At 50.5% G+C, this 15,872-nt stretch overlaps 1 long non-coding RNA gene across 1 annotated transcript; it reads left to right on the top strand.

Annotated features, from left to right (window-relative positions):
* Positions 1 to 6,533: 6,533 nt before the first annotated feature.
* LOC123589419 lies at positions 6,534 to 13,520 on the top strand. Its single transcript, XR_006708326.1, has 3 exons — positions 6,534 to 7,136; positions 12,017 to 12,114; positions 12,223 to 13,520. It is a non-coding gene; the product is annotated as an uncharacterized LOC123589419 (long non-coding RNA).
* Positions 13,521 to 15,872: the final 2,352 nt, after the last annotated feature.

The following is a 15,872-nucleotide window of genomic DNA, read 5'->3' as shown; positions in this document are numbered from 1 at the left end:
GTCCTCTCCTCTTCTTAGAAGGACACCAGTCATTGTGTTTAGGCCTACCCTAATCCAGTAGGAGCTCATCTTAATAACTATGTCTGGTGGTGGGTGCCTGGGGGAACCCCCCCCCCCCCCCCGTCGGTTAAGCATCTGACTCTTGATCTTGGCTCAGGTCATGATCTCATGGTTCGTGAGTTCGAGCCCTGCATCAGTCTCTGCGCTGACATTACAGAGCCTGCTTAGGATTCTTGCTCTATCCCTCTCTCTCTGCCCCTCCCCCCCCCAAAATAAAAGACCCTATTTCTAAATAAGGTCACATTCTGAGGTTCCGAGTGGATGTGGATAGCGGGGGGAAGGGGGGAAGACGGACACCAGGCAGTGTAGCCCGCTATCCCTACGTAGGTTTGGTCTGTAATGTTCTCGTTCTCTCCCATAGCGTTTCTGTCTCTCGCTTCCTCTCTTCTCAGTATTTGTTTATCAGGGTTGGGTTAGATTTGTAGAACTAATTAGGACACTTTTAAACTTTCTCAGTCCCTAGGAACAACTAAATCACGTAGAAATTATCTCTTACCTTGAGGTTTGCCGGAATTTGCCCCCCACCCCCCAAATCATCGGAGCGCACACGTTTCATCACAGTGCCCAAGACTTCTTTAGCAGTCTCCTCTATGACTTTTTGTCTACTTGGGTTTTCTCTGCCTGCTCTTGAGTGAATTATGTGGTCTTATTTTGGCTAATATCTTATCAGCATAAATTTCAACATAGCAGGCTCTTCGTTAGCTTTAATCTCCTTCCATGTCTTTGTTTCTAGTCCCTTTTAGACTCAATCTAGCACTATTTATTTGTATTTTGTTTTCCTTATGCAACCTTGCCAGAAGTTTATCTCTTTTATTGGTCTTTTAAAAGAATTACGTCTTTGATTTTTCTTACCAACCCCTATTGTTTTTCTGTTTTCTAACTTGCTTACATCTGCTTTTTTTACTTTTCATTCTTTCCTTCTGCCATCTGTAGATTTATTTTCTTCGCTTTTTTTTTTAATTTTTTAAAGGTTTATTTAATTTTGAGAGAGAGAGAGAGAGAGACACAGAGCGTGAGCAGGGGAGGGGCAGAGAGAGAGGGAGACACAGAATCCAAAGCGGGATCCAGGCTCTGAGCCATCAGCCCAGAGCCTGACACGGGGCTCAAACTCATGAACTGTGAGATCATGACCTGGGCCGAAGTCGGACGCTCAACTGACGGAGCCACCCGGGCGCCCCTATTTCCTTAGTTTTTATCTCAGGGCTTAATTGCTCACTTTTAAACATTGTTTTATTTAATTACAAAATCATTCAAGCTTTCTCTTTTCTCCAAGGAGTAGCCAGAGAGATGAACACACTGTGAGAATGTTGTAGGTGGGGAGAAGCGCCTGGAAATAGAAACGACCACGCGCGCACTTCTCTAATGGGGACCTGGCTGTGCATCCAGAAAGCCGGGTGAGCAGATAATGCATCACTGCTTTTCTGCTGGTGCTTCCTGCTAACCAGAGGGCCCACATGGTCCCTAATTGCTATAGATTGAATGTTTGTGTCCCTTAAAATTCATAGCTTGAAAACTAATCCCCAGGGTGCCTGAGTGGCTCAGTCCGTTAAGCGTCCAACTGTTGATTTCGGCTCAGATCGTGATCTCACGACTCGTGGGATTGAGCCCCGCCTTGGGCTCTGGGCAGACAGCACAAAGCCTGCTTGAGAATCTCTCTCTCCCTCTCTCTTTTGGCCCCTCCACCACTCATGATTTCTCTCTGTGTTGTCTTTTAATTAATTAATTAATTGATTTTTTTTTTTAATAAAGAAAGAAAACGAATCCCCAGTGTGATGTAGCCCAGATGGGATCTTTGGGAGGAGTCTAGGTCATGAGGGTAGAGCCCTCATGAATGGGATTAGTGCCCTTAGAAAAGGGACCCCAGAGAGCTTTCTCACCCCTTCTGCCATGGGAGGATACAGAGAGGATGACCATATATGAACCAGGAAGTAGGCCCTCACCTTACACTAAATCTATCAGCACCTTGACCTTGGACTTCCAAGCTCCAGAACTATGAACAATAAGTTTCCATTATTTATAAATCACCCAACTGTGATACTCTGTTATAGCAGCCTGAACAGACTAAGAGTCTAGTCAAGGACGGGACTCCCATCTTTCCAGCAGTTGGTACTGTAAATATCCCCTGGGCCTTTTGCAGGTAGTGGTCAGTGTAGAGGAAGTACAAAGTTTGGGGGTGGAAACACAAAGGTCAACTGCCAGACCTCCCTTCTTTAGTGGATGTAGATCTTTACTCCTCATCAGTTCATTGCAGAGTCTCAGTCCTAGACTCCCGTTCCTAAAATGATACATAATAACAAACATCTAATGATCTTTCCCTGTGTGCCAGATACTGCCGCTTAGTTCATTTTTTTTTTAACAGCTTTATTGGAGTAGAATTTATATACCGTTAGATTGGCCCATTGTGAGTGTACAACTCACTGATTTTCAGAACATGTATAGAGTTGTACAGTCACTATCACAATCCGGTTCTAGAACATTCCATCACTTCCCAACGCCACCTCAAACCTAATTGCGGTCAATTCCCACTCTCCCTCTCAGTCCCAGGCAACCACGGAACTGCTTGCTGTGTTTACCAAATTGTCTTCTCTGTACACTTCAGAGAAATTGAATCTTTCAATCCATGATCTTACATCTGGATTCTTTTCACTCCATATGTTGCCGAGGTTTGTCTATATGGTAGCATGTATTAGCATTTTGTTCCTTTTTTTAGTGCTGAGTAGTATGACCTTGTAAGGATAGACCGCGTGTTGTGTATCTAGGTACCGGATGATGGCCAGCTGGTTTGCTCCAGCTTCGTAGCTACCATGAATGACACTGCTGGGAACACACACACATCCAAGCCTGTGCGTGGACATACCTTTCATTTCTTTGGGGCAGATACTTTGTTGAAGTGCCGGGTGGTACGTGAGCTTATGTTTCACTTTTTAAGAAACTGTCAAGCTGTTTTCCAAAGCGGCTGCGCTATTTTACATTCCCGCCAGCAATATAGGAGGCACCGGCTTTCTCCACATCTTTGCTAACACTTGCCATTGTCTGTTTTCCTGATTACAGCCATTCTTGTGGGTGCATGGCAGTATCTTAGTTGTGCTTGCTTTTTTTGTTGTTGTTTTTAATTCAATCCTCCCTCCCACCAACAGTGTATTAGTCAGGATAGGCTAGGTGATGGCAGTAAGAAACAACCCCCAAACCTCATTGGCTTAAAACAACAAAGATGTGTTTCTCACTCATGCTACGTATCCAGTGATGATTAGAACCAGGGAGGAGGGGTGGTGCTCATCACAGACACTCAGGGTCCCAGGCTGCTAGGAACCCCTGAAGTTAAAAAGCAAACCGCACACCAGCTTGCAAAGCTTCCCCCTGGTGGCAGGAAATCACTGTCATCATTTCGCTGGCAGGCAAGTCACATGGGTGTGGTTCGCTTCAAAGTGCATAAAAAGTATAATATTGATTTTATCACATACCTAGAGAGGAAGGGGAATTGGAATATCTGTGAACAGATTGATGGCTTTTCACAAATACTAAGGGGAAGATACTATTATCACTATTTTACTAACCTCAAAGGTCAGAAATGAAGTGCCTGGGGGGAGGATTCATAGCTAATAAATGGAACCAAGGCACTCCGACTCCCAAGCCTGCATTCGCAACTACTACATTAGTTTCCATTGAGATACTGTTAATTACGGATAGATTTTTGAGACATCCCCATTGGGGGAGGAGGTGAAAAAATTTAGGCACAGGCTTTACTTGATGTCACAGTGGGATAGATCACAGGTCTAGAGAGATCCATACTGTGGTCACCAAGTTCTATTGGATATTGGCTTCTGCTTCAGACTGGGGCCCATGTATTCCCATCTCAAATGGTAGAGAAGACCCATATCCTGTCACTACCCTTATAACCACAGGTCGTATCCTTCTGCCCACGCCCCAAGCAAGTACCATGTTTTGCTCCAGAAAAATCAAGACCCAAGAGCCCTGTGTGATTGGATCCAATCGAATAAACTTCTTGGAAACCAACAGAAATGCTGATAGAGGGTCCGTTTTAGTGAGTAGGCATAGAATCAGGTAACTCCTGGCAGGCTTGGTGTGAAGGTGGCTGGGGGGTTCCAGGCATGTGCTGAGTGCCTTATGATGCCCAGGCATGCAGGCTGTAGGCTCAGACGTCTGTTGGCTGGCCATGAAACCTGTGCAAGGTGCTCCAAGCCTCAGTTGCCTCCTGTGTAAACAGGAATAATGTGCAGAAGGGTCCTTTCCACAGGGCTGCTAGGATTTAATCAGAAAACATGTGAAAAGTACTTAGCATGGTGCCTGGAACTTAGTAAGGTTCAATGTTGTGTTAATAATACCAATAGCGTCTTGGGGCACCTGGGTGGCTCAGTCGGTTAAGCGTCTGACATCGGCTTAGGTCATGATCTCACGGTTCATGGGTTCGAGTCCCACATCGGACTCTGTGCTGACGGCTCAGCTTGGAGCCTGCTTCAGATTCTGTGTGTCCCTTTCTCTCTGCCCCTCCCTGCTCATGCTCACTCTCTCTCTCTCTCTCTCAAAAATAAATAAACATTAAAAATTAAAAAAAATAATATACCAATAGTGTCTTAAGTCATCATCAAAGCATTGAGGTAGATGGAGACGGGAAATTCTCCAGATGTGGTGCTCAGGGATTCGCTGGTCTTTGAAGCATGTTCTTGACTGACGTCATCCTTGGATAACCTTACCCACCTCTGATCATACCCTGCTTCTGGCAACACTGGTCCAGGGCCATGTATGATACATGGAGGCAAAGGGAGGTAATTTGAGAAAAATAAGATAAGAATAGGCAGGAGAGACAGTAATTTCCTGGAGTGTAGAAACAGCATAGCACTGTGGTTAAGAACGCAGTTCTGCCTTTTTACTAGCTCTGTGACCCCGAGCAGGTCGCTTACCCCGTCTGGCCTTCTATCTAGGAGAGCTCATGAGGTGAGGCCATCAAGGCAACTTTACTTTTGTCGCGTCTTAGCTCTTTCAAATTTCAGTGGGGTATGTCCTTGTCCTGGCCATGCATGAAAACTTCAGGCAGGCACCGTGACTTTGCTTTTCATGCCTAATTTTTTAATTAAAGTCCTATGATTTCTAGGTCACAGATTAGTCTCATTTCCCAAATCAGAGTGTCGTGTCCAGTACGTTAATCAACACTTCAAACTTTATTTAAAGATAAGCCTCCTCTCCTCTTCCTCCACCTGAGGCCCACCATAATGGGCCGCTGGCCTTCAGGAAGAAGGAAATAGACACTGTCTTCCCCCAAAATGTACACACAAGAGGTTGGAAGAGAGAAGATGTAAGGCAAAATGAGGGTGGGTGGGTGGGTGGAGTACCTACTTGACTATTAGAACCCAAAGATGGTGTCGCCCCCTCTCGGCATGCTCAAGTATCACACGGGGTAATGGGCGGGTGTTGGACAGTCCCCAGCATTGACAGGGTAACTCACACCAGGGACTCACTAACACTCCACCGAGTCTGATGATCCGCCTCCAGCCTCTGTCTGATGAGGGCTCCAGGCCCCTCTAGGCCACCCTGCGAGACACTCTCTAAGGTGACCCATTAGGCAGCTTGCTCACGTGAGGCCGCAGGAAAACATGTACAGTCTTCGCCAGAATGAGCGTTGGGCTCGGAAACTTCCTGGCCACGTCTCTCACCCTCTGGACTTCTCAGCAGGGAGTCAGGCACGGTTCCCTGTGTCTCCATCTCTGCAGCAACAGGATGGCTCATCAGACTCTCCATAGCATCTCAAAGAAGCCACTCTCCCCAGGCTTGAGATGCACAAATAGGTTAAACACCCCCACCTTGCTCATATACGTGTGTGTGTGTGTGTGTGTGTGTGTGTGTGTGTGTGTGTTTTGGGAGGTGGATGACAGCATGGTATTTGTAAAAAAAAAAAAAAAAAAAAAAAAGTAGTAAAATCCTCTCTTCATACCTATTGAGTCTTTTACATCTTCTTTGTGGTTTAGGGGTTTGTGAATGAGGGATTAGTATTTGAAACTGGTTGTCAAGTCTTTGCTGGGAAAAACCGACATCCACATCTGGCCCCTCGCTTTGCAATTTCTGTTCAAATCTCTGAGTCTTGCCGGAACCTCCTCACGTACCATCATTCGTAGCTGCCCTGTAGGGTTTTTTTAGGAGATGCAGCCACATAAATGCTCAGTGCCAAGCGCTGAGCGGAGTGCCCGACGCTTGGAAAAGAGCTCAGCTATGTGCTGATGGTCTTGGCTCTGAACCCCCCTCGCCGAGCTGAGCGCGTGCGTTCAATGAATGTTAATGATAACTTGTAAATAACTATCTCAAGGCAGAATAGGGTAAGGGCTAAGTAAGCACCTAAGTTCCATACTGTGGTAACCAAATGAAGCGGTAGGTAATTCTGACGGATACCGTGGGGGAGGCCTCGGCAGAGTGTTTGGGATTTCAGTAAACAGAGAAAGGAGCCATTGTGCAAGTGCACAGAAGCAGGCTGGTACGTGTTTCTGGAAGATTCCAACAGGGCGAGGAAAGAGCTCTCACTTGTGGGTGGGGCTGGGCTGTTAGTTTGGCCAAATCATGCTTTATTAGGGGCCGGCCGGCTCGGTTAGGGACTCTGTCAGCTGCACATGATTGGAAATCAGCCTTGACTGGCCTACAACAGCAGAGGGGAGATACTGGCTCCTGAAAGCTCAAGGCTGAAGGGCTGGGCCACCTTTAAGTGCTGGACTCAGGGTTCGAAGACCATCACCAGGACCTGTTTTTCTCAGTGCTGATTTCATTCTCAGCCACGTTCCTCCTGGAGCGGCCAGATGGCTGTGGCCCTTGCGAGGTGCCCACCTCCCCTGCCAATCCGCAGGGAAGGTCAGTGTGTCTTGGGCCTAGCATTCCCAGAAGAAGTCCTGAGATTCAGGGTCATTGGCCTGACCTCGATTCCATGCTGACAGGGAGTTCCGGGCGTGGTCCGGACCCAGGCGATAAAACTGACAGATACAGACTCTGTGCACTTAATTTTGACTCCAGGAGGCTGCTCTTGAGCTCAACTGCCTGACTCCCCATCCTGACTCACCAGCCGTCTGACCTCGAGCAAGGTAATACTCAACCGGTGCCTCACTTTCTTCATCTGTAAAATAGAGATCATCATGGTCCTTAAGTCATAGGGGTTTTTAGAAAGATTAAGTGAGCTCTTGCCATGTTCTAGAACAGTGCTTGGAATGAGCCAGCCAAGTGCCAATTCGGTGATCACTGTTGTCCCTCCGGTGCTTTGACTTGGTTGCCCCGTTGCTTGATGTCTCTTCACAGTTGTTCCAGATCTTTCCACCCCAACTTGTCTGTCACGGTGATGTGATCACTGCACAGCTCAAGCGCACTACCCAGTGAGAGGCAAAGCAAAGCCATAGCAGGCTTGGAACACAGGCTGCCTTGCTCCCTACCAGACAGGTCCCCATGCCTGAGGACAGTCCTTTTAATTCGTAGCTCCAGGTCTGCCATGGAAACCCTAGCCATCTCTGTGTTTGGCAGCATGGGAGAAACCAAGAGGAAAGTCTACCATTTGGTCCCTTCCCTTAGGGAGTTTGCAATCTAATCTAAAAGACCAGAACACTCTGTCAAATACAACCTGAGCCAGGACCCATTCCCCGAGGGAAATGCCAAATTGTCCAGCCAGGGCGTTTATAGAGTGACATCCTTCCTCTCCGGCTCCCTCTCGGTTATAACGTGAATGAGAGTTTAGAAGAAAAGAAACGAAGGAGACAGAATCAGGCCAAATCCCAATGTCTGACTCTCACCTGCTTCGCTCCTGGACCACACTTAACAAGAAAAAGGACAACCCTTTTTCACGTAGTACCAGCGGGGTAACCTGAGAACATCCATTTAGCGCATCTGTCCCTGTGAAAAGGACCTTTCAGTGACACTGAGCTGAGTGTATCCTGCTCTATTTATAGGCACTGTTTGTTTAATTTGAGTCCGGTCTCTAAGAATAAATAATGAACTCATCCTGGGGACAAGCCAGAACCTACAACTCTGAGGCGACCCGTAAATCCCTTATTCCTTTCCTTCTGGTTCTAGAAGGGAGTTTGTCGTTCAAAAGTGAGCCACCTTTTGCTAGCTGGGTGGGGGTGGGCTTGACACCCAGGCATGTTTGGAGATTTGGTTTTATGGAGGTTTTTCATGGTGGGTTGGGGGGGAGATTTTTTGGTATTTGATTTGGGGTTGGCGATTGAAGAATGAGGTCTTGGAATCTCTGTCACCTCCGAAGGAGGGACAAAGACCAAATAGCTTGAGCCCTTGGTTGGTTAAATGTCAGATGCAAAACTACCCATTAGGACCCAGATGTCCACTGCAGACCCCAAAAATCAAAGTCAGAACCTCAGCGTGCTGGTGACTCAGAAGAACCCACATGTTCTTAATTGGAGACAAACTCCTCGAAGCTACCGCTGAGTCTGAAGGGGATGACCTAAATTAAACCATTGGGTTTGATTCAGCACATTTGCATACTATGGCTCTCTGCCCCGCCCCACCCCCCATTCTCCCTTTCCAGGAATTTATCCTTAAGGAGGTAACCAGCTTCTTTGGGAAGGGAAAGAACGGTGTCCATTCATTGATTTATTCTTCCACCGTCTGCAGACTCTCTATTCTGTGGTAGATACTATTCTAGGCATGGGAGATGCCTTGATGGAGAGGACAGGGTGGTCAGCCAGTGACGAGGTCTGATTCACTTTGAAAGATCCAGCCTGTTTGCTGTCTTCCAGCTGAGTCAGGCCGGCTGTAACGTGCTTTCCCAGCAGACCCCGAGTTCCATTCACTTATCCCCCCTCCCATTCAAAACCTGTTTACGAGGCTCACTCTACAAGTTGGGCAAGGGGTTGGTTTACTTACACCACTGGACACGGTAGTGAGGTAATGAGATCATCCCCGCCTTTCAGAAGTTTGGAGTCCAGTGGGGAAGATGAGTCTTACTCAAATTATCACCTAAATATAGATATTATTACAAATGTTGGGGAGTCCAGGAGAACAAAGTTCAGAGTGTCTTGTGAGGGCCTAACAGAGGAATGATGGATGTGTTTGGGCGAGCGGAAAACCATCAACAGCAGAATACTCGAGATGCTCCAGATGGCATGCTGTCTGCGGAGTACAGGAACAACCGAGGTCTGTCTGCCGATGTGCTTTTGAGTTCCCGTTCTCTGGGCTGAGCCATCCACACTCACCGGACTGTCCTGAGGACCGTCACAGACGAGCAGGTCTCGGTAGCCTCGAGGAGTGTTTGTGTCCATCAAGAACATGCGGGTTCTTCTGAGTCACCAGCACGTTGAGGTTCTGACTTTGATTTTGGGGGTCTGCAGTGGACCAGGTGAGACATTCTTCTTCTTCGGGGACATTCTTCTCTCTCTGCCTCAGTGGGGAAAGGAGGAAACAATTCCACCCCACGCTGTTTCCGCGCTTTTACTTGTGAATGGTGGTGTTGCCACCATACTTAGACACCTGCATGGACAGGTGGCCCCAGGTGCCTCTCTACAGTTTCATGCCCTCAGATGTTCACATGCATTGGCCTAGGAAAGAAGCCATTGGTGCTACCCAGGTCCCTTTCCCTACTAATTAGGGTGCGACTTTGAACGCATCGCTTCTGCTGCCATGTTTTTGTAGGCACCAAGTTAAAGCCAGGACAAATGTAACAAGTTGCCCTGCTCTGGAAACGTTTACAAGGCCATTCAGAAAAGACTTCTCCTTCGTTGACCCAGCAAATATGTATTGAGTCCCTCCACTATGGCGGACACAGAAGCAGGAATTACGAGGAACACACATCAGTAGGACCAGCGCAGTCCCTGCTCTGTGGAGCTTACAGTGTAACAAAGGGGGAGAGATACTCAAGCCATCAAGGAACACGGTAATTTCAGATGGTTTTTACGCCCCAGGTGGGTCAGAGAAGGCTTTCAAGAAGGTGTGATGTTCAAGCAGAGTCCTGAATGATGAGATGGGGCCAACTCTGAAAAGATTTAAAGGAATTCTAGATCCTAGAGAAAGAGCAAGTGGAAAGGCTCTGTAGGAATAAGGTGACTGATTGGCTTGTCTAAGGAATGATCGATAAGAAGCCTGGAATGGCTGAATGTGCGGTGAGTGATAGGGAAGCCAGCGCGTAGAGTGTGAGTTTTATTTTGAATGCAGAGGAAGCTGGGGCACCTGGGTGGCTCAGTCAGTTAAGCGTCCAACTTCGGCTCAGGTCCTGATCTCACGGTCCGTGAGTTCCAGCCCCACGTCAGGCAGCTCGGAGCCTGGAGCCTGCTTCGGATTCTGTGTCTCCCTCTCTCTGCCCCTCCCCCGCTCATGCTCTGTCTCTCTTTCTGTCAAAAATAAATAAACATTAAAAAAAATTTTTTTTGAATGCAGAGGAAGACTTTGGCAGGTAAACAGATGACCCTTCAGCCTGTACCTCCCCGTCTACCTGGGGGAGAGTCTGTTGCCTTGGTGCAATTTTGGGAATGATGGACCCAGGATTCGTAGAACTCAGAACCTCAGGTAAACGTACAGACAGAAAGAGATGTTGATGTTGGCCTCTTTCTGGATAGGAGAGAACTGTCACGTCTAACCTCAGGGGCCTTCCTGAGTAGGGAAGGATCAAACAAAGTGAATAAAGTGCAGAACAGCCTCCTGTTTGCTGCTCAGCAGATCCATTCCGTCGCCTTTTGGGTCCAGTGCTTGAAATCTCCTGTGGGAAACCACTGCTTCCCTGTTCTTGGGAATCTGGTTTGGCTTAATCGGATCAATGTGTATTTCACCTTCCTGCCCCATACCAAAATGATTGGCTTGGGGATGGTCATATAACCCAGTCATAGCCAACGAAACACAGGAGGACACTCCTTGGTAACTTGTGGCAAAAAGAAGGTTCCTCTCTCTTCCTTGGGAGCCACCAGTATGAGGATGTGAGGTCTAGACCCACTGCTGCAGCCATTTGTGATCACGGGGGAAGATTCTAGAAGTGCTAAAGGTTGTTGGGGAGCACAGAGTGGTGCCCGAGGTTGAAGCCAACACCACAGAACACGGAGCCGAGAGAGGGAGAGAACCGAGTCTTTGGGACGGCACAAAAAACCCCTGGCTCGAACCCTACCCGAAGCCTGACCTTTTGCTAGGCCTTTCGGTGGCCTCAGCCAATTAAACAATCTTTATTATATAAGTAGGGATCTCTGTGTAAGTAGGGATCTCTGAGTCTTGCACCATAAAGAACCGATTTGATGCAAACCTTAGAATAGGTACCCGACAGTTCCAAGGGCCTCCTCTGCGCCCCGGGGGGCCTCTAGGAGGAAGTGAGCCTGTTCCAGAACCCAAATAAAAGGTCTCACTTCCCACTTCTCTATTTCAGGGTTTCCATGCCTCCCGTCTCCATAGCGCTGTGACTCTCTTGGAGAGGCGGAGGAACCAGAGAAGGAGAATGGGGCCTGTTTCCAGGCTGCGCTGCCACGCCGAATGGCTGGGGAGGCTGGGGGGCTGGTGGGAGAGGCGGCTCCACGCTTGACATTTCAGGATAGAGATAACAGGGTAAAAATAAACCCCCAAGCGCCTGTAGCCGAGCTCTCGCTTCTCTCCTTCACAGTTCTCATCTCTCTTGGCTTTGGGGCCAGAAAGGTTCCTTTCAGGTCACGCTGGGCCTGTCTCTCCACAGCTCTGGGGTGGGGGGGGGGGGTGTGTGGAGGGGGAAGTACAGGGAGTCAGTTTACCCCCGTCCAACCCTGCAAGGCCACCTCCGGGAAGTCCAGGGATTCCCTCCATCCTGAAGCCCCCCTTTCGATGTTTGCAAATGATAATCCTTGCCATCTTTGTCCTCATCTGATGCTCGGGTTGCTGGGTCACACGAGCAAGGCCAGGAGCCGGGGTCTCCATTTCCCCAGAGGCAAGAAGGGCTCGTCGGGAGCCCCACAGCCAATGAGTACGGATGGGTGCTGATGGAATCCCGGGGCCCTCTCTGCCTTTCTGTCCTCAGCCAGAGGTGCAAAGAGCTGGAGCCCTTTCTGCAGGCCTGTGTGCACCCCGTGACTGCCGGGGTTGGGGGCAGATGGAGGCATTCGTGCCACCTGCTCCGTAAGTATCACCCAGTGCTGCCCGACAGCCCCGCCCCTTGGTCCCTTCCCTGTCCCACATCCCCAGAGTCTTGTATGTAGCAGTGAGTCATTTCCTTGTTTACTGTAGAGACATGGCTGGGACGCTATGGCGCTGAGTGGCAGGGCTTGGTTCTGCCCTGAAGGTTCACAGAGACCCCCTGGATCTCAGTCTTCTCGTCTGTAAAATGGTGCCGAAAGCGGACGGCCGTGGAGGACTGTTCCCCGGATGAAATAAGTCGTTTCGTGCAACACACTCAGCCTGTGGCTACTGCTTGTTCCTCTGAACTTCGGAGCTTTCATAACTTTTCCTGTGCCCGTGTTTGCGTAGGGTGACGATGCCACTCACCTACGTGGCTACGGCAAACCCCTTGGGTTCTTGCTCTCCCAGCGGCCAGGGATTTGCACTGAGCCATTGCATCAGTTAAGACTCGTGGTTGCAAGCGACCGAAGCATTGATCCTTACTAGATTACATGAAAGGGGAATTCGTTGGCTGGCTCCGTGGGGAGCTCTAAAGGCGGCCAAGGGTAGAGGCTGGCTTCAGGCACCGCTGGATCCAGGGATGGAACTGATACCATCAGGATCGGGTTTCTCTCTCTCTTCATTTCTCACCGCCCCCCCTTCCCTCGTTGTTGGCTCCCTCCCCGTGGTGGCAGAAATGGCTCTAGTCTCATCTTCTCAGGATCAAGGCCAGTGGGAAAGAGCCAGCCAGCCCCAGAATTCCCAGCAAGAGTCTCCATGCATCTCTCTGCCCTTCCCGGAGCCCATCCATCGCTGTGGCCAGAAGAATGGGATGCCCAGGGGAAGCCAGGCTCAGATGGCATGCCAGCCCTAAAGCCACCGGGTAGGTCTGCTCTGCTCAAACCCCAGATCCAAGAGGACAGATTGGTGGTTGTCCAGAGGGAAATCAGGTATGGCAGCCACCCACACTCTATGGCTGTGTGTCCCCAAGTGGACCTTGAGGAGCTGACTTCTCGAATCTCAAGAAACAGAATGGGCTACGAGTGGGTGCCAAGCTAGGCTGAGTGGCTCCGAAAAAAATTAAAAACTCCTATCTGAGCCTCCTTGGGGGGCCAGCTGCTGACCAACTCGACCAGCTGACCTTGAACGGGATCCTTCCCTCAACTTGACCCACAGCCTGCCAGGGGGAAAGCTGGCCTCCTGGATCAAGGGGCTGACAGGCTGGAGACTTTTCCAAAGCGTTTGTCATTCGGCAGGGTCCAGCAACCACTTTGATTATTAGTTACTAATTATTTGTCTTTCCTGTAAAAAGGAACCAGCCTTTAGTGCAAAGTCCCCCTCCCCCACCGCCCCCAGGGCTCACAAAAAAATAATCACAATGGGGGCGCCTTGGGGGGCACAGTCTGCTAAGGGTCAGAATTCAGCTCAGGTCACGGTCTGGTGGTTTATGGGTTTGAGCCCCGCGTCGGGCTCTGTGCTGACCGCTCAGAGCCTGAAGCCTGCTTCGGATTCTGTGTCTCCCTCTCTCTCTGCCCCTGCTCCGTTCGAGCTCGCTCTCTCTCTCTCTCTCTCTCTCTCAAAAATAAATAAACCTTAAAAAAAATTTTTTTTAAATAATCACAACGAAAAACAGCCCTAGTAAATTGCAGGTAGTGGCTCTTACTTGTTCTCAGCCTGGGGATTGCTGTTTGCCCCGGTCAGAAGGAAGGTTAGCAAGTTTCCGGGAATGTTAAGGACAGACCCAGCCCCAGCTTGAGACTTGATGGACTCAAGACAAGTAACACCAATTAGAAAGGGAGTAACTTCCCACCAGGCCAGTCGGGGTGTTTAGCGCTAGCGAACTGCCTCTTGCATTTGTTGTCTGCACCATCTAGAGCCCTGTCACGTGCCGCAAGCCGGTGGCGTGTGGGTCCCACACTTCGCCTGCGAGAACACGGTTCATGCAGTTAAACCCTGCGACCACAAAGACACCCTAGCCGCTTCCCTCTCGCCTGTCCTCTCCAAGCCTGCCGCAGAGATGGAAAAGAAACGGAGAAAGACTCCTTTTTAAATAATTATGGTCATTATGTATGCATTTCCAGGGGGCGATTCTGGGAATTATTCCTAAAAGGCTGCAAAGAATTTCTTCTTTTGATCTCGATTCTGAGCCGGAGAAAACCAAATTAAGAAAGCAAAGCAACTGAGAATTCTCAGTGGGGAGGAAGCTGGGGGGAGGGGGGGGGGGCTGCCAGCAGGGTCCTGGGGCAGAAGAAAGGAAGGGAGAATCCCCAGCACCTTCCAGAGAGGAGGCTGAGGTTGCATCGCTGGTGGTGTTTCCTGCGAGGCTGGCTTCCTTCCCTTCCTTCCCTTCCTTCCAGGGCCCAGAGGAGAGGTCCCCTTGGAGTTGCTGAGAGCCTGGTGGCCGCACACGTGGCGGGGCAGCCTGCCCCAGCGATGGCCCTGACTTGCGGGGAGCCTCCCCCCCCCCCCCCCCCCCCCCCCCCCCCCCCCGCTTCTAACCCGCGTTCTGAGCCGCCACAACAAGATCCGCCAGTGTAGGCGGCAGGCAGCTCTGGGGGGAAAAAAAAAAAAAAAAAAAAAACCCTCCCTTTGAGGCGCGGGGAGAAATGGTCCTGTCACTTCCCTAAATCTTCTCCTGCCGTTGCTAAGCAGCACGCCTCTGCCCCTCCACTTCCCTCTGCTCCCTGTCTGCTCTCTCCACCCTCCACCCCCTCACGCCCTCGCTCGCAGTGCGCTTCCCGGCCTGGTTCCCAAAGCCCAGAAGGCTCCTGGGGCCACAGCAGGCCAGTGGCGGGGGCCTCGCAGCCCCTCTGCAGATAAGGCCCTTGAGTCCTGGCAGGAAAGACCTTGCGGAGCCGCTCTGGCTCCTCCCCATCCCCACCCCCACCCCCACCCCCATCGCAGAGCTGAGGCCGGCCTTCCCTCCCCCCCCTTCCTATTTTCCTTCCTTCCTCCCTCTCTGTGTTCCTCCCTCCTCCCCATCTTCCCCCCACAGATAACACTGAACACTTAGCCGGCACCAGGAGGCCTCGGGGAGCAGCTAGGCTCCGCAAGAGGCCACGGGAGCACCTCCGGGAGCACTAGGAGTCGGGCCCCTGAAAGCGCGCCTGTGCCCCCACGCCTGAGTGAGGGCTGTGGATTTTGTGGAGTGTGTCGCAGGAGCATTAAAGGGGGGGAGTTTGCCTCTTCCCTGCCCAACATGCCTTGACCTTCTCCACCCAGCCCCGGGTCCCCCCTCTGATGCTCTCCTAACTGCCTCTCGGGGGCGCTCTCTGCTTCTTCCACCTAGTCCCCGCCTCTCCCCCCACCCCCCACCTCTCCCCTGTCTGGGTTTCGCGCAGCTTTCCAGCTTTGCTTTTCCAGCTTTTGACTTCAAATTTGCAGCAAGTGTTGGGTGCTGCCATCAGGCTCTTATCGCCATCACCCATCAGGAGAGGTCATCCAATGTTCTGGACCCAGCCTGGGCCGCCAGTGTGCATGGCGGGGGGGGGGGGGGGGGGGGGGGGGGGGGGGGGGGGGGGAGCCTGCGGCCGCCGGCACAGGCAATCCAATGTCATTTAGGGCTGGATTCGAAGTATAAAGACACACACACATGGTAACCCTAAAAATGATCGATTTAATAAATCGATCAGTCCTCTGCTGGGGAGCGTGGGGGGGACGATTTCAAGGAAGTGCTATACTCAGGCGTGGGAGGTGATGAGGCCTGCACGGGTGTGACCCATCCTCCTGACGTGCCAGGGACTGAGGGGGTCCCTGGCGGGGACAACTTGGCCGTCCTA

The sequence above is a fragment of the Leopardus geoffroyi genome, chromosome E3 (assembly GCF_018350155.1).
Source record: "Leopardus geoffroyi isolate Oge1 chromosome E3, O.geoffroyi_Oge1_pat1.0, whole genome shotgun sequence".
NCBI lineage: Eukaryota > Metazoa > Chordata > Mammalia > Carnivora > Felidae > Leopardus > Leopardus geoffroyi.
This window is presented reverse-complemented; position numbering and strand designations above follow the sequence as displayed.